The sequence below is a fragment of the Mirounga angustirostris genome, unplaced genomic scaffold (assembly GCF_029215605.1).
Source record: "Mirounga angustirostris isolate CCGP_5_RB_7025 unplaced genomic scaffold, mMirAng1.0.hap1 SCAF_5, whole genome shotgun sequence".
Classification (NCBI taxonomy): Eukaryota; Metazoa; Chordata; class Mammalia; order Carnivora; family Phocidae; genus Mirounga; species Mirounga angustirostris.
In genome coordinates, this window is record NW_026991713.1 from 69,509,411 (window position 1) to 69,528,895 (window position 19,485).

Here is a 19,485-nt window from a genome sequence, read left to right on the forward strand (position 1 = left end):
AAATGCAAAAACCTTAGTGTTTGATTTTTACAGTATTTGTGTGTCTCTGTACTAAAGTGTACAGAAAAGACTGTGCAGTCTTTGTCCTTTATATGTCTGCTCAAATAAATAGCTGATCTATTTTTGTGGATCACAAGCTGATGCTTGGATTAATTCAAGTGATTTCTCCTTGCTAATGTACACTGAGAAATGGCGAGCTGTTCTTTATCTTTTTCTTATTTGTTTCTACCCATATTCATTGACCTACACCTTGACAGTTTGTGTAATGCTCATGGACTACAAATTAAAATTATAGAAAATAAGGAAGAAGGAATAGAAAGAGACTAGAAAGGAAACATTTGCAGATTGCTAAAAGATAAGTGCCAGCAGCTTATTTTAAAAGATGAAATGGATCACCAGTTGGGTAGGATCCATCTTCTAGAACAAAAGGCCTGAAAAGTGCGCCGTAGACTCACCTGGAGCTTCTATCCTCAGAGTTTCTGACAAGTGCAGAGTTTGACACCAATGCCCAGGTGATGCTGATGCTGTGGTCCTGCCTTTGAGAAACACTGCTATAGACCTTTCTACCCATTCCTGTCCTTCATAACACTTTATTCTTTGCCTTTTATTCATTAAAAAATATTTCCCAGGCACCTGGGTGGCTCAGTCAGTTAAGCATCTGCCTTCAGCTCAGGTCATGATCCCAGTGTCCTAGGATCCAATTCCCTGTTCAGTAGGGAGTCTGCTTCTTCCTCTGCCCCTTCCATGCATGTACATGCACTCTCTCGTGCACGTGCAAAAAATAAAGTCTTTTAAAAAATAAAAAATATTTCCCTTCATTCTTTCCTGCTCTAAAAAATTTAGTTTTTCACTGGAGTTACTGCCACTAACTGGAGTTAATTTCTTTCTTCTTATCCCTATTTGTAAAGTTGTCTTCTGTCACATACAGTGAACAACCCCCTGCCCCTTGCTCCCCATCTCCACTCATCCTGCTGCTCTCACCTGCACACCCTGACCCCCGCTCCTCACTTGCACATCCTGCCTGAGTGCCCAGTATACACCGGAATAGGGACTGGCCCCTGGGCCAGAGTATGGAAAAGAGGAGTCTTGGGGTTGGGGTAAAGCAACAGCGACATTACCATGAGCATTTCCTAGGAGTGTGCCGAGCTAGGAAGGAGAGAGGAAAACAATGGCATCAGGTGCTCAGCTGCTAGGTGACAGACATGAGGTGTGTCAACCTGAGTGGCAGGTGAAGACTGTAGTAGACATCTGTCACTTTTGCTTTCCTAGCACTCTTCCCTCTTTTTCTGGTACAGCATCTGACTTTTCCTTTAAGGAGTCATTTCCCTTATGTACCCCGTGGGACTGATAACTTGGGGTCCCACTACCATCCTTATTCCATCGCAATAATATAATCTCAGTGGGAGCAAATACCTGTAGTTTGCCCACTCAGCCTAGTGTCCAGAACTGTCTGGATCACAGTAGGTATATATTTACTGAACAGATTTAGGAGTTCTTCAACAAGCATATGAACGAATGCTCAGGTTGCAGTGGAATTTTGCTGCAGCGCCAACAGTACACAGAGTAGACTGCTGAGTGCTGGAGCCTGGATGTTACAGGATCAAAAATAAGAAATCAGCTCTCTGCCCATAAAATTAATTAATTAAGCCCTAGCTGCGGGGTTTGTGGATGATGCATAACCAGTCCCATAATTTAAACCTGACCAATTTAAGTTCCTCAGGGACAGCGCCTGTTTATTTCAGTGTAGCTGTCCTTCCTATGCTCCTAGAAGGTGTCTAATAGTTTTTTAATGAATGGAATGTACGAATGAATATGCAAGGGTTTACTCAGAAGTTCAGACTGATGATGACAACACTTTAACCGAATCCCGTTCCAAGTTTCTCTTTCCCATTTTCCAGCCTGAAACTCCTTGGTTCATATACTTTGTCAGAGAAAGAGACACTGCCTTAGAACCATATAAACATTTCCTTTGGAATTTAGAGAGACAGATTAAATAAACGAGATAATATCATATATTTCTCTCTGTAGCTGAGGCAGTTGCTAATGTATTACATTGTATTCCTCTAGCGCGTCTCCACCTGACCTACCCCCGCAGGCCATCTCCTCTCTCTGCCATGTTGAAAGTCTGTCCAACTCTCCTCAAAAAACCTTGCTCTCCACCAGGGAATAGCAAGGTTCAGAAACTACATATCTGGAATTCATTCTTAAAAATGACTCATGGGGCGCCTGAGTGGCTCAGTCAGTTAAGCATCTGCCTTCGGCTCAGGTCATGATCCCAGGGTCCTGGGATCAGGCCCCTGTCGGGCTCCCTGCTCAGCGGGGAGTCTGCTTCTCCCTCTGCCCCCCAACCCTGGTTGTGCTCTCTTTCTCTCTCTCTCAAATAAATAAAAGCTTTAAAAAAAAATGACTCAGAGGGACGCCTGGGTGGCTCAGTCAGTTAAGTGTCTACCTTCAGCTCAGGTCATGATCCCAGGGTCCTGAGATCAAGTCCCACATCAGGCTCCTTGCTCAGCGGGGAGCCTGCTTCTCCCTCTCCCTCTGCCCCTCTCCCTGCTCTCTCTCTTTCTCTGTCTCTGACAAATAAATAAAATCTTTTTTGAAAAAATGACTCCCGATACTATCTAAATGTGCTGATTTTCTAAAGGTCAAGATAGGTAATTGAACAGAGGTTTCATTTCCTCTCCTGGAATTAGCATATTTTTTTAAACTTCATAGCCACACATTTGTCTGTCTTCCTTTTTTTTTTCCCTATAGCATTGGCATCAAAATATTCAGTTGTCACAGAAATGCACCAGTACACATCTGAGATGACTTCCTCTTTTAAACAGTTTATCCAGGAAGTAATACATGGAATTATATCTGAAGCACATATTATTTGCATGATTCTTATTGAAGTACTATCAGTTTTTACTAAAATTACATGTTTTATGTATACACACACACACACATACATACATACATACATACATACATACATACATACATACATGCAGGGACTTGTGATTCTGTTGGAAGACTTTTATACTACCCAGAAGCATGAAAATATTAAGCAGCCATCCCTGGTGCAGGCTCCAGTCACATAGTATCTCTTTTCATTAAAACAGAACTTTTTTCAGCAGTAAGAGCATGGCAAGACCTGAAGGAGGTTCCAGCTTTTGGCACAGGAGTGGAGACACAGCTTTACTGTTTAACACTGAAATGCTATTTACTAGATAAACATTACATTGAAATAGCCAAAGAACACACAAGCCCATTACAAGAGTGGACTTTTTTTTTCTTTTCTTTTCTTTTTTTCTTGCCACCACTTCTTTTTATGTTATCTCCTTAAAGGAGGACTTTCATACCAGAGCAACCTTGGGGAAAATGAGACCACAAAAAAGGCATTCATGGTGGTGATTTTCTAGACCCTCCATTCTATTATTTTGGGTATTTCCTTTGAACACGGGCTCTCTTTCCCACAGCTATGCTTGGCCTCCTGGTTTGCAATGACGTTATGTCTGTGTTGGTGACTTCCCAAACTGCCACTAGAAAAATTAGTGCCACAAATTTAACATAGCTAAGTTTTCTAGCCTCAGTTTTTTCCACTCTGATTCAAGGACTCTGACTGTAAATGTAGTCTTGATATGGACATTCTTTTTTTTTTTTTTTTTTTTTTTACCTTTTATGGGAACTGATGAGAAATGAAAGGTAAAGATAAAATCCATGTGCCAGATATATCACCAGTATTTCACCCATTTCCTCCCAACTCTATCAATAAATATTTATCAGGAATCCTCTGTTCCAAAGACAGCAAACAAAATTCCCCAGGGCCTACCTAGATAACTAAGAACCAATGTAATTTTCAAAAATTTATGATCTAGTAGAAATACAAAGGGAAAACTACCACACACTTCTAGATGTGTACCAAAAGTAAAAATACAAAAAAAAAAAAAAAATTTTTTTTTAGAAGAGCTTGCCTCTGGAGGAGAATGAAGCAGGTAAATTAAAGAAGCTTTAAGAAAGGAAAATGATTTGAGCTGGTCTTAGAAGAATGGTTGGAAGTTCAAAAGGGTGAAATTGGAGAAAAGAGAGGAGAAGGCATATGCAAACAAGCAAATGAGGTACATGTTTGAAGAACAGTGAATAGCCCATGTGTGTGGCCATGATCCAGTTGGGCAGCACACACTGGGGTTTGCAAAGCAACGCCACCCACGTGCCGCCTCTGCGCCCACGCACTTCCCTCTGCGTGGCTCCCCAGCTCCTGCCAGGATCCCGGTTTAGGAGGGGAGGATCAATTTCAATTGTAATTGACCCAGAGAAATTAGGTTGAACCTAATGCTAATCTAAAGGGTTAGAAGACGAATGTACAGTTCTAAATATGAATAAATACTTAAGGGCCCTAATACTCACTGCCATAAGCCATAGAACCAACTGAAGCCCAATAAGTATTTTCTGAAATAATAAATAATGGGAATAAGAAAATGGATAAAAGTTTTGCAGATTGACCAAAATCTGACAGTTTACTAACAATTTTCCCAATCTGTCTGGAAATGGGTTTTTTTTTTTTTTTCAAATTTGCCATATTTTTAAGAAGGGTGCATTGAAAACATGGTCTATCTATTCACAGATTGTTCATATTCAAATATCTAATCATTTCCTTGGGCATCTATGTCTCTTGCTTCCACAGCTCGAGATGGGGAGAAATTCTTGGAGTGGTGCCACGTTTGATTTCAGAGTTGTTGAAAATCCTAGTATGCTTTTTTTTTTTTTAACTTTCTCTTCAGACCTCCAGTTTTCAAACTGAAATGCTATGACAGTATTTATGTGTATAATTTTCTAACATGACCAAGCAAGATAGAAAATGTAAGACTGAGAAGATCAATTGCTGCTGAAAAGGCAACCCTATCACAATTTATTTCAAAAGCCCAGGACTAATGAAAAAAGTTAAATCTATTTGTTTTTAAGGAAAAGCTTTCTTCAGCTCAGCGTTAAGAGATGATTAATTGCAGTGATTTTCTTGTATGTTCCATGGATTTTGCCGGACTGCCTTCACTGAATTCAAGTGGCAGTTGGGGCTGAATGGTTTTATATCTGCTGGTATCACATGTCTTGCTTCAAATGTAATTACAAGTTTCTAGAAGCTGAATATAAAGAACTCATTTAGAACGGCTGTTCAGGTTGTTTACCATAGACCGTACATACAGTTCTTCAGAACTGTAAACTCATTCAGTTACTAATAGGCCTTTTTAAAGAAATGAATAAACCTCTTGAAACGGAGGTTTTACTTTAATCAGTACCTCGATGTTAAATTTTGCCATTAGACCGAAGTCCAAAACTGGGGTTTGATTTTGTGCCATTACAGTGTAAGTCATCCATCAGTCTTTGTGTTTGCATTGACCTGTTTCTCCAGCACTCACTAAACAGCTTCAGCATCTGAAAACCAAAAAGAAGTGCTAGGGATCTGCTAAGGGGAAATGACAGTTGTCAACCTGGAGCTGTGAGTCGTAGAGAGGAGCAGCTCATGGTTCATTCCATAATTTTAAAGCAACAATAACCCCAGGAAAATTCTAATTAACAAACTGGTGCCCTTGATGCATTTTGAGTTTGGTTTGTGTTGTCATTTTGTGCTTTCATTTCTATAGTCGATATTTTGTCCCTTGCTTTTCAGCTTCTTTTGAACCAACAACAAAAGTAAATTTTCCTATTTTCTGCCCTGTTTCGGGAGTTGAAAAATCCTAGGACACTAATAAGTGGGAAAAGTGATCTGTCACATAGTTGAGTACCTCAGTTTCCATGAGGCAGGAATAATATTACCTAAATTTTTTTTTAAAGATTGTATTTATTTGACAGAGACAGCGAGAGAGGGAACACAAGCAGGGGGAATGGAAGAGGGAGAAGCAGGCTTCCCACTGAGCAGAGAGCCTGATATGGGGCTTGATCCCAGCAACCTGGGATCATGACCTGAGCCAAAGGCAGACGCTTAACGACTGAGCCAACCAGGCACCCCTAATATTACCTAAATTAAACACCATTGGAACTTTCATGAAATTTTATTCACTTTTAATAAGATCTTTTTTGAAACATTAGCAAGTTGGTCTGTCCTTTTTCAGTCAGCTTCATTTTTCTTCCCAGGAATAAAATGGATTATCCTGAGTCTTTCTTTCATCTGGTAGAACTCAGATTGCTGTTCACCCATGCCAGGAACAAATTATGGAAGTCATCTATCTTTAAATAAAATATTTCCATAGGAAATTGTAAGACCAGCTATCCTGAGTGGTAAATGATTGACAAGATTGAGTTTCGTTACATGATAAATAGAATTTCTGCCATTTCTAATATTCTACTGTACGTGTGTCCATATGGATATGTAGTCCTCACTATAATGGGCAAAAAAGGTTCGACTAATAATATCCCTGAATTACTGCTGCCCAGGGGTGTTAAATGGGGTGCACGAGAGATGTCACAGCACCATATTGCGTCCAATGGGGAAACCTATTTTCAATTCTGACTCCAAGCAAAGAGGATCTTTCCCCTCCAGAGAAGGTGTGATACTCCACTCCTAGTACCACAGTATACAGAGTGCTGATTCCAGAAGGACAGCATGTCAATCCAGGGCTACGCAAATGCCGAGCGCCCACTCAAAGGCCCCAGGGTGAGGATGCTGCAGTTAGCGTGCTAACTCTCGCTAATAAAGCAGGCAGCCGGCGTTTGCAGGGCATACGGGTGAGAAGTCAGCAGATACCACAGCATCCCACGCCTTGCACAAGTGGCTTTGGGGGCACCAGAACTGTTCCCTTTACCAAAGATTATTCAGGGGAAAGAAATGAGGGACTGCCTTCACGGAGCATACATTCGAAAAGGGATCAGGGGAGAGAAACACTTGGACAAGGAAATGACGTCAGGTGTTCCCAGAGGTCTGAAACACGGTGCTGGAGGTTGACTGTGAGGGATGGGAGCCCTGGTTGTAGTCGAGACTGCTGGGGACGGCCTCTCTGACGAGCTATTTGTACTGAACCTGGGAGCAGAAAACTCCAAGCAGAAAGGATAGAGCACAGAGTTCCTGGGGCAGGGGAGGCCTTTGTCTTCATTCACTAGGCTACTGTAACAGACACCACAGACCGAGTGACTTAAACAGTAGACATTTATCTTCTCACAGTTCTGGAGGCCAAATGTCCAAGATCAAGGTGACGTGTTGGCAAGATTGTTTTTTCGGAGGCGTCTCTCCTTGGCTGGTGGATGGTCCTCGTCTGCTTGTGTGTTTACATGATCTTTCCTCTGTGTGTGTGTCTGTGTCCTAATCTCTTCTGATGAAGACACCAATCGTATTGGGCTTGTGCCCACCCATACGACCGACCTCATTTTAACTGAACTACCTCTTTGTCTTCAAGTAGTCCCCCTCTGGGGTACTGGGGTTTAGGGTGTAAATATAAATTTGGGGCTTGCTCTTCGGGCCATTACAAGCTTGGGGTGTTCAAGGGGCAGAAAGAGCAGTAGAATGGCTACAGGGTGGGAAGCAAAACAGAATAGAGGGAAGGAGTAGAGGGAGAGGTGAGGACTTCAGATTTTATTTGGTGTGTGATTCCAGAGCCCAGCACAACCATAAGCCAAGCCCTTTCCCTGACTCCACTTTATTGGGCATATCTTATTCCCAATAATTTTTGAATGGCTTATGTATTGTTCCAACTTAGTGAATAGTTTTATATGTTTTCCTGTGTTATTTAGAAACCAGTGGCATAGGGGTGCCTGGGTGGCACAGTCGGTTAAGTGTCCAACTCTTGGTTTTGGCTCAGGTCATGTTCTCAGGGTCATGAGATCAAGCCCCACGTCGGCTCTGCACTCAGCATGGAGTCGGCTTGAGATTCTCTCCCTTTCCCTCTGCCCCTCCCGCTCATGCTCACTCTCTCTCAAATTAATTAATTAATTTAAAAAAATCATTGGGGCGCCTTGGTGGCTCTGTTGTTAAGCGTCTGCCTTCAGCTCAGGTCATGATCCCGGGGTCCTGGGATCGAGTCCCGCATCGGGCTCCCTGCTCAGCAGGAAGCCTGCTTCTCCCTCTCCCACTCTCTGCTTGTGTTCCCTCTCTCGCTGTCTCTCTCTCTGTCAAAAAATAAAATCTTAAAAAAAAAATCATTGACACATAATGATAAAGTATTTTTTATATCATAGTGTGATGAGGCTTTAACTAGATGCATGTAGACACTTAGCAATGTCTAAAATATAGTAAGTACTCCAAAATGACAGCTACTTATATAATTGTCATCATCATCATCATTATTGAGAAGCGAGTCCTAGATCCCAGTCAGGAGCAATGTTCCTCTTAACTACCCCAAAAGAAGGAAACTTCTCCAAAAATAGCCTGCTCCAGACACTTCCTCACCTAACCACAGAGCAGCCTCAGAAAAAAAAAAAAAAAAAAAGCAATACACACACCATCTTTTGAATGTTGTGAGGAGACAGACTTGCTCTGTTGATGGGGACCCACTCAGCTGGGACTGTGGAGGCCTGGGCTGGAGGAGGAAAAAGCACACCTCCTGTTTCCCCAGACCCACCACTGCCAGCCCCCACAGCAGAGCCTCTCTCTGTTCCCTGCCTTCGAGGGCAGTCCTTTCTGCACAATCCTTTCTGTTAGCACCTGTGTGTGATCCCTACATAACGGTAAAAATAAATAGAAGAGAGCAAGAGAGCAAGGTTTTTGGATTTTTTTTTCGTCCCCTAATTGTTGGAAACAAAAGCCCTCAGAAAACTCCAGAAAGGCTTTGGCTTGTGTGAATAGCTATATTTTGTTACACAGTGAGCAAGTAAGGTAGAAGCCTTTGTTGAGACTAGTGAAGGCAGCCAGAAAGAAGTTGCTGAGCCACTCATTTGGGCCTCTGGAAAAACTAAGAGAGAGATCCAGAATCTTCCCAGCATATCCCCCAGAGATTTTCACCAGAAGGTGAAGGTCCCACAACTACCTTCTCTCATACTCCTTTACCTCCTCCACTGTCACTCACCTCCATGTCCCCACCCTGCTGGAACCCTCATCACAGACCATGGGAGTCACCATCTATGGCTTAGAAACAGTCCTCACTCACAATTCCCAAACATATGAGGAGAAGGGAGAGGTGAGAATGAGGATAAGGGGAAAAGAAGAGGTTGAGAAGACAGGGGAAGGGATTTGTCCCTAATATCCTATTAGGAACTCAGAACATTTTCCTAACAAGATATTGTCATTCATGGGCTTTGCATCAAGTGGTCCCATTGGTGCTTTTAAATGGTGGTATCTGGAAGAGCAAAGCCCCTTCTGTTATGGGTCACAGAAGTGCTGATGGCTAGCCTGGGAACATGACCTCATATGTGGCATTGTTTCTATTGGAAAGTACAGTATGAATTCAATAGTAATTCAATGCATTGTTACCCTGACCACATGTGGTAGTCAGAATAATGAGCCCCTCCCTCCAAAAAAAAGATCTCCATGCCCTATCCCTGGAATCTGTGAATACCTTACCTGGCAAAAGGGACTTTGCAGATGGGATTAAAGTTAAGGATCTTGAGATGGAGAGATAACCCTGGATTAGTCAAACCCAATTTAATCATGAGAATCCTTAAAAGCAGAGAACCTTTTCCAGTTAGAGCTAATCAGTGGGAGATAGGACTGTAGAAGAATGGTCAGAGAGATAGAACATTGCTGCCTTTGAAGATGAAGGAAGGGGGGCTCTGCAAGCTGCAAAAGTTGAGGAAATTGGCTTCCCCAGAGCGTCCAGGAAGGAAAGCAGCTCTATCGACACCTTGATTTTAGCCCAGTGAAACTCATGTTAGACTCCTACCCCACAGAACCATAAAATAATAAATAATGTCTTTTAAGCCATTAAATTTGTCATGATTTGTTATGACGGCAATATAAAATTAATACATCACTAATGTAATGTGTGTATGAGGAACTTGGAAATTTGGGGAAACATTATATACTTTCTATAGTAGAAATATTGGCTACATATGTTGGCTACATAATATTCCATCTTATAAGGTCACAATTCTGTTTAAAATTCTTTAAAAATTGGGGCACCTGGCTGGCTCAGTCAGAAGAGCATGAGTTCCAGCCCCATATTGGGTGTGGAGATTACTTTAAAATCTTTTTTAAAAAATTATTTTACAATTGACTGCATTCACTTATAATTATAGTAATTTTAGATTATATATGTATACATTTATATATTCTAATGCAGCTATATCATATTCACTTATAAAGCTATACCTATATTTTTCCATCTCCTTGTCTCTTTAGTTACCACTCAGGACCTTTCCAGTTAGAAGTTGTAGGTGTATCATCATGACCTATGGTCAGTCATGCATTGGCCAGCAGGTGTCAGGATAGAAAAGGTCAAAAGATTTATAAACTACCTCAATGCAAGCACACATAATGTAATACACACACACACACGTTAATGTAGTTCTATCTAACTTACCAACAAGGCTCTCTCTGGGAGATATAGTTCGATCTTCCATCAAAATAGGAATCCATGAATCCATTGAACTCTCTCTCTCAGAGGGCAATCCAGCCCTTACCTAAATATTCCCAGTGATTGGGAGTACTCTATAACATCAAACAGCTTATTCATGTTAGGGCAACTCTTATGAATAGAAGATAAAACCTACTAAACCCAATTCTGCCCCTTCTAATTTCTACCCACTTGTCTAGTTGGCCCTTGGAAGGAATACACAATAGGGGTGCCTGGATGTCTCAGTCAGTTAAGTATCTGATTCTTGGTCTTGTCTCCAATCTTAATCTCACAGTCATGAGTTCAAGCCCACCTTTGGGCTCCACAATAGGCGTGGAGTCTACTTAAGAAAAAAAAAAAAAACACAATAACCCTATCCCTCTTCTCCATAAAAGGAATTTTCTTTCTTCTCTTCAAATAATTGAAGACAGCACCCATAACCTTGAAATGCCTGAATCTCATAAAGGAATGTTAGGATTTTGAGATCGTGAATGAATCATAGTTAAGTAAGAGAGATGTCAAGCAATTCACTTATAACTCTCTCTTGGGGTATGATTTTCTTATATCTACATTTCAGAGTCCTGGAAATACTTAAAAACATTCCAAGAAAGTAGGAATTAAAGTTTTCTTCCTCATGGAGGAAGACCAGGAACTATGCAAGGACCTATCCTAGAGGCTAAAGGTGGGTTTGAGAAGAATGGGCAAGACTAATTTTATGGTGCTCTGTTTCCACCTCTCATTCACCTAACCTTGGTTACAGTCCTAATAAAATATACCAATCTTGTCTCAACCATTACCACCTGGATATTCAAATAAAGGATCATGAAGCCCTTTTGGTGGCTGAAGGACAGAATTACCTTCCTAGTAGGAGTAATTAGCAAGAGCTTTAAGGTAGGGGTTGTGGGATGCCTGCGTGGCTCAGTTAAGTGTCTGCCTTTGGCTCAGGTCATGATCCAGGGGGCCTAGGATCCAGCCTTGCATTGCATCAGGGGCTCCCTGCTCAGTGGGGAGTCTGCTTCTCCCTCTGCCCCTCCCCCTGCTCATGCTCCCTCTCCCTCTCTCTCTCCCTCTCTCTCTCAAATAAATAAAATCTTTTAAAAAATTATGATAGAGATTGCAAAAAATGTCATCATTAATGCCAACACCAATCAATTAGTATTCGCTCCCTGGAACACTGTTGAGAAAAATTCTGCGGCCACCTCCAGATTCAGCAGAAAAGAATGCTTTGATCAATTACCACTATAGATCATGAAGATGACAGAGGGAGTAGCAACGTAGATGAATGATAAATACCGTCCTTACCCTAAAGGAAGTTACTTATCAAAGAGCAAGGATTACAACCTTAGAGGATCTGAATTTTCTTTAAGAAAATTTTTGTTAAGGAAGAAAATGTACTAAGGAAGCTATCCGCATATAATTTCACACCATAATTTTTCTAGGACGTTTGCCTCCATTTCCCTCCATTTCAAATGCTCATCACTTGGCATGGTTTTCAGATCTTTTGACATCCAGTTATCCTCCATGGGGCATGTTTCTGGTTTATCTCTGCACCTTTTAAAATGTTAGACTCAGGACTCCCCGGAAGGTAGTGGAGTGGGGAACAGCACAGCCAAATATACCCCCCAAGTAATACTGGAAACAAAGAAATAGAATGAAACCTACAAAGCAGCAAGATTAGTCTCAAACACCTTTATCAAATCCAAGAAAAACAATGGAAGTGCAACTAACAAGTCTGGCACCTCCATAAAACAGAGGCAGGCAAAGAACCCAAAGATGATATATCCTCCTCCCGCCCCCTCCCCACCCCCACCCCCACCACCGCGCCTGCCCCATGGTAGAAATTCCAGTGCTAGGATAAGGACATTTTTATTCTGCATTTTGTAAGAGTTTGATAATATAACAATTATTGCAGAAATACAAGGTGAAGTTCTTCATTAATATTTAAGAAAGAAGGCTTATTGGCAGAGAAATGCAATCATAGAGTTTCATATATATAAAGTAAAAGTACCTGCCTGAAACACAATTATAAATGTTCAACACATTCTTGGATTATTCTAATTTATTTGACTATATATCTGATTATTTTCTGCATATACCTGAAACCAGAAGTCACAGGACAGAGCAAAGGTGCACAGTGTCTGGTCTTCCTTTAGAGAACCGTGTGACCTCTAATTAAAAGCTGCGCGATCCAAAGATCTCTTACAAGGCTGTGTTAGTCCCACAAAAGTCACGGGGGTTTATACCTGTTGTTTTATTGTTGTTTTTATTAATTCCAAAGTTTGGGTGATTACATCAAGCTCTCTAGGGGAAAAAAGTCTCTCCAGGGGACTCTAATGAGGAGCCAGGTTGAGTCCTACCTAAATTCTGATACAGCTTTTGCCAACCATCTCAATTCTCTAACAACTGTTCAGTCCAGCATACCAGTTGGTAGGATGAAAACCATGAGCTAGGAAAATTAAATTCTTCCTGCTCTGCTTCTATCAGATAACTTCTCTCTGTTCCCAATTCAGCCATGAACCATTATGTTCTCATTGAGGCAAACTGTAGATGATGTGTCCACACTAGGAGGACATGAGAGAAGCAAGGTGCCAAAGTGAGTCTGGGAGGTCAAATGTGTAAGTAATAAAAGTACTTCTTCAATCATGTTCATCAGTTTAAAGCAATGAAGACTTGGTTCCAGCAGTGCAGATGTTTCTCAACAAAGTAAGAGCATTTGGTACGTTTTTGGCAGATGGCAAGATAAAGTCCATTTGCTTAAGAAGCCACTCCTTCTTTGATGTGGTTAATTATGACCTCTCGGGGTACATACCAACCTTATCAAAATCCATCTGGGTAGTACTCTCTCTTGTAAAAAATGCCTCCTTCTGCTTTACTATTAGTATTGCGTTCATGCCAACAGCATTCCTGACACTGTGTAATCCCAGGAAGATGGAGTTCCACACCAGTGACTTGAAACCTGAATAAGACAGACCCAGAAATTGAGACATAAAACTGCAGGTGAGAATGTGGGCAGATCTGAAGATTGTAAGTTTCATTTTCCTTTCTCTTCATCTTTCCTTTGGTTATCCATTAATCCATAGGTGTAGATTTTTTTCTCATTTTTCTTCCTGTGTCACAGAATAGAACTTGCTGATCCTATTACCAGCAAGGGAGTAATTTTTTCTTGCCCAAAATGCCAAAAGCACATGAAGAAAAAAGTGAAAGTTTCCTCTTACCAATTCCAGTGTGAACAGGGAGGTGTGTGTTATTCCAGACTTTTTTTTCCCTATTTATATACTATACATGACTTTCAATGTTGCTTTAAAAAAAAATTCAAAACCGTTTCACACACACACATCCACACAAAATGAGTTTTAGAAAGATTTTTAGGAGAGAAATTTTTAGTCAGCTTGATGCATTCAGAGGGAAAAGAACCAAGGGATGAGTATGGGCAATGGGAAGAGAGGAAAATGAAACCCGAAGATGAGAGAAATGTCTAAAGCCATGAGTGAATGACGGAACAATTCAAGGAAGACCACTGCCGCTCAGAGAGTGAGAGAGAGGCAACGGAAATACTAGAGAAAAAAAGAAGTGTATATTATATTCTCAGTGGTACGCCGAGGACCTGGCATAGTAGGTGCTTAATAATTTGTTTACTAAGTGGATACCCTGTAGTCTCACTTCCATTGGATGACCTTGATCAAATTAGAACCTGGGAAGGCAGAGACCCATTTATAATCGTTAATGAGACAAGAAATTAGCTCAGGAAAAGCCTTTTGAGAATGAGGGGGGAAAATGACATTTGATGCCGGCTTTTACATGTAGAAGAGAAAGAATATAGGGGTAAAATTGTATGAAGAGGGCAAGCTAGATCAAATACAGTTGGTGACTATGGCAGACATAGAGGGAAAACTAGGAAGTATTTGTTTGGGAATAGAGCCAGACAGGATGAATTGGGGAGCCTGGGGGGAATGAATGACCATTTGTGGAGTTCTAGCATGTGACAGACTCTTTCTATTGGGTTATTTTATTCATCTTCAACCCTGTGATGGAGAGTAATGATAACCACTTAAGGATACAGAAACAGGCTCAGGAAGTTGTGGTGGCCCAAATCTCTCACTAATCAGTGACAGAATCACTTTTCAAACCCATTTTTGTAACCCCAGCCTCATGTAGTGGGGTGCAGGACAGAGTCTTGCTGCTCAGAGGACTAATATAGGGACTATTAGCACTGGCATCACCTGAAAGTATAATCTTGGGCCCCTCTCCAAAATGACTTAACTAGAATCTGCATTTTAACAGATCCTTAGGGCGCCTGGTGGCTCAGTCGTAAAAGCATCTGCCTTCGGCTCAGGTCATGATCCCAGGGTTCTGGGATCGAGTTCCGCATTGGGCCCCCTGCTTAGTGGGAAGTCTGCTTCTCCCTCTACCCCTTCCCTTTGTGCTCCTGTGCACTCACGCTCTCTTGAAAAAAATACATAAATAAAATCTTAAAAAAAAAAAAAATACCTAGATGACTGGCATTCATCTCAAAGTTTGAGAAGCGCTCCCTAGAACTTAAGCACCACCCATCTGGGGGGAATTTCAAGCATTCTCTACACCTGAAAAGCCTATAGAGAGAAGCTACTTTCCATTTGGTCCCTGGCAATTGCAGATGGGGCCCACTTTAAACATTGTGTCCTTTTTATGTGCACACCAGGTAGCTCACATAGTGGGACAGAATAAAACAAGTCCAAGGCCACTGTAGCTCCGATTTGGCAGAGAGCGGGCCAATGCTTCTCACCAGCATCTACCAAAAAGACAACTCTCCGCCCAAGTTCATTCCTCTTCCTATCCAAACACATATGACAGGCAATTTTAGCCCCATCTCTAGTGCTTAGATCTCAAAAACAACCAACCCTTCACAGGCTGTGCATGGTGTGTGGTATGGATGGGAAAGTGTTTGCTTTGGAAACACCCTGCATTTCTGGGCACTGCTGGGGTTCAAGTAACTAAAACCTGGAAGAGTGAGGGCTTCCTTCCCGTGTGGTCCCTCCCATTCCCTCACCCACGAGATGCAGCTGCCCCTTGACAACTGGAAGGACGGATCTCTCCAGGCTTCTGAGCTCTCTCATCAGCCACCCAGTAGCCTTGAGAAAGCCACTTGTCCTTTCTGTGCCTCAATTGCCTCACCTGTAAAATGGGCCTCACCTAGTTCACAGGGACACTAGGAGAATTAATTAGTGTTTGTAAAGCTTTGAGATTCCCTAGATGAAAGAGCCTATATAAGTGTAAATGATTATCATTATTATTATTATTATTACATAAAGTATGGATGACAGATTAAGCATGGGATTATATGTCAACCTCCTGGGGATGGTTGATTTCTGGATAAACAAAAAGTGTTGTAGACTGTCATTATCCACCTTCTTTCCCATGTCTCTTCAAGAATGCATCATCAAGTTTGCTAGGTTACTAATGCAAAATGAAGTCTTCCTTAGCTCACGAGTGTTGAATTCAGACGAGATGGTAATGACCAAAGACTAGAAAATCTCTTCAGCCGTACATCTCAGGACCAAGTTGATCCTGCTCCCCATGTGAACTGTAACCATCTGACAGTTCTCCTGACTATGGGTAAGGAGACGGTTCTGAACCTGGCCTACCACCGAACCAGATTACCAAGTCAAGCCAATTACCAGTTTGCATTCTCCTTTCAGACATACTATCAATGAAAGTATAAATTAATGCCGAGAGTTTTAAATCTCTCCCAGACAGTCTCACCACACAACAAAGTTCAGGAAATCTGTGCGGAATTAAGGCCACTTGTGTTCAGTAAAACTGAATCAGCCTCATGACACATGTTCAACCCTTTCCTTTTGCCACGACCTGCAGCCTGTGTGGGACCAGGTAGGAAGCTCCAGTTGCCAGTTAGGCAGAGCTGCCATGTCAGGAAACCAGGAACTTTGCGGGGAGTAGCTAAATAAGGGGCATTTAACGTGGGGTCCCACACGCCTACAGGCATGGTGGGGGGGCGTCTGTGAAGTCCCGGAAATAGCCTGGAGGCTTGTGTGTATATGTGCATTTTTCTGGGGAGAAGGTTCACAGTTTGCAGAGTTTCAAGAGATTCTAGGACCTAAAAGGATTAAGATCCAAATGTTTTCCTGCCATTTAATTTCACTCTTAGACATAACGCCAGGTTGCTCCGAAACCCTAGTTCATACCACGTCCTGAGGCGGAAGCAAGGACCGCATCTGATACCATGGTTTTCTCAGCGATCCCTCTACGGTGCTCATCATTGTTTAGGAGTAGGTTTGATAAAGTCAACATGAGCCCTATACCCCGAAAACTGGTTCTGATTTTATGTTTAGTTGGGGAAGCTTTGTTGTTCCAGACCTCTCTCCATTTGGAATAACATTTGTGCTCTGCCCTCCCAAGTTTTTGACTAAACGCCTAATACTCATGCTGTTCTTTTAACTGCCCTTTAAAATGACTGGACTATGAAATTTGGTGGAGAGGGAGCTCAGTCTGAGAAAGTATGAATCTTTATTTCAGATAAGCTCCTGGAAAAGGTACATATTTTCCAAAGCAATCAATCAGAATTCGCTTGGCAACCAAGCAATCCCAGAGGCCCCAGTTCCCTTATGTGATTTATGAGACCTTCTCTTTCCAGTAAAGTTGACAGTACCTGGAGAATAGCTTCTCACCCAGCAGTTTTTAACTGTAGCTTCCAAGCTAAGGCACGAATCAGAAAGAAGCACAATGGGACGCAGAAATTCAAGAAGTGCAAGAAGAGATGGAACAAATTTTATTTGGAAGTAAAACATTCTCCTTAAATCACTTTCTAGCTCAATGACTCTGCATTTCTTACTTATGGAAATAGTAATTTAAATGCTGGTTTATACCATCATTCAGAAAGGGGCATGATAGCGCTGGGTAATGGCAGGATTTTTTTTTTTTTCTTTAATTACACAAACGACCTTAGGGTGGTCAAAAGTGCATTGGACTGGGAGCTAGGGGGCTGGAGTCCTAGGCCATCACTTGCTTCCTATATAAACTATCACTTTAGTATCTGTAAAATGAGGAGTGTCTACCAGATGGGCTCTGGTTCGCAAATTCTGCACCCCTGGAATGCTAGCTGAGGACTCTTGACAATTATTTAGGGGCACCATATTGAGGTGTGTGACCTCCCTGGCAACCACGAAGAAACTTATTGGAAAGCTGTTTTATGCTTGGAGCTGAGACCAGGGCAAGATATTAAAAATAATGAAGAAAATATGCCTGCCCTCAAAGAGTTCCCAATCCAACAGCATACCATTAATATACTATGACAGGATTAAACTAGCTGAATCAACAAAGCCCTATGGGCATGTAGTTGGAAAAAAGCAGGCAAGCGCATTTGAAGCAAAGGCAGCATGTGCAAAGGCACAGGAGTACGAAATGCCCGGTGCGATCAGGGGACAGAATGAGCCCGGGACTTTGCCTCCTTCTCTTCCCTAGGGAACCAGCCCAGGCGATCTGAAAGGAAACCCCAAGGTCTCTTTATATCTCCCTACAGCTAATCTATTCCTACTTCCTTTACTCTGGACCCATCTTTGTGCCCTCTATTTGTAGAGCCAGGCAAAAGGCAGCCCCACCTCAGAGAAGGACCCGCTGAAGTCTCCCAAGTCCATTGTTACTTATCATTTCTTTACTCACTCCACCTCCCGGGTTCTGTGTTGTTTGTGCCTAATAGGAGGAAGGGTGGGACGGAAGACTGGGGTTGCCTTTCACCCCTTCTGCTACAGGGTGAAGAATTATTTCACTTCCACCCAATTTCCTGTTCAAATGTATTTACTGCTTTTCCCATTGTTCAACTTGATTGGCATTTCTGAAATAGCTCCTTGGTCCTCTCTCCTATCTTCCGTTGTAAAATAGTAACCAGATCTCCTCCCTGGGGATATAGAGTGAGGAGGTAGAATGTCTGGGCAGAGTACATTGCCAAAAGTATCAATGTGTTGCTCTTCATAAAAGATCACAACATTAAGGGGGCTTTCTGTTTAAATTCTTTTTCTGGCAATGGTTCTGGGTTGGTATTAACTCGTTCTTTCATCCCATCACCATGGGACTAAGCAAACATTACTGCTAGGTAAACTGAGCCAACAGTACAAAACTCAGGATTCCCACTCAGATCTTCCTGTCTATTGCTCATACCAAGATACTACATTAACTCATTAGTATCAAATTAGCAAGCATCTGCAACAATCTGAAGTTCTTATCCTATTGGTTAAGGTAAATTTTCCCAATAATATTTGGTCAAATAACAAGTTCCCCCCAAGAAAGAGTTTTGGAGAATAAATTGGGGAAATCCTGTGTTTAAAAAGTTAAAAAGTTTAAAAAGTCTCCCCCACTACAGGACTTCTCAGAGCCTGTAATGTGCTAATTTGGCTTATAAATCTTCAAGAAAGTGGTTCACAAATTTACTAGACCCTTTATTCCCAAAGGTTGTATGAATCACCAAGGAACTGTTAAAAATCTATGTTGCCAAGCCCCACTCCCAGAAAATGGGAGTCCACAACAGCCCTGGAGTCTGTATTTTAACAGACACTCCAGGTGGCTCAGATGCAGATGACCTGCACATTGAAAAACACCGACCTGGACTGTTTCCCTAATAAGGCTCCTCAGAACAGATTTTGAGAAATGCATATGTTGGTATAGGGAATTAATGCATATTCAGTCCAAAAAGGGGGGGTGCTGATTTGTTCCACTGCACCATAGTTCCCACCCACTCATGTTAATTTGAATACATTTTTCTGTTACAGCTGCAAGATAAGACCTCATTAACTAAAGGGACAAACTGGCAGTAGACTTCAGAGGACACAGCCAACTATTGACAACAGACCCCAAAGATCTGACCCCTAAAAATAACTCTAGCAAAGCTAATAGGAACGGTGTCAAGGTTTTTGCTGTTTCATTTAGTTTTAAATATGATCACGCAAGTCAAAAAAGACTTTCTCCAACGTCTTTTTAAAGCCAGATAAAGAAGAGAACACTGTGTTTTGGGAGGTGGTAAATATAAACTATCTTAGCACTT

At 41.8% G+C, this 19,485-nt stretch overlaps 1 long non-coding RNA gene across 1 annotated transcript in view; it reads left to right on the forward strand.

Annotated features, from left to right (window-relative positions):
- LOC135364440 (uncharacterized) overlaps positions 1-19,485 on the forward strand; it is a 37,370-nt gene that overhangs the window by 12,668 nt on the left and 5,217 nt on the right. The window contains exon 2 of the long non-coding RNA XR_010411550.1: positions 13,357-13,454. This is a non-coding gene — a long non-coding RNA (uncharacterized LOC135364440). The remainder of the gene's footprint in view (positions 1-13,356; positions 13,455-19,485) is intronic.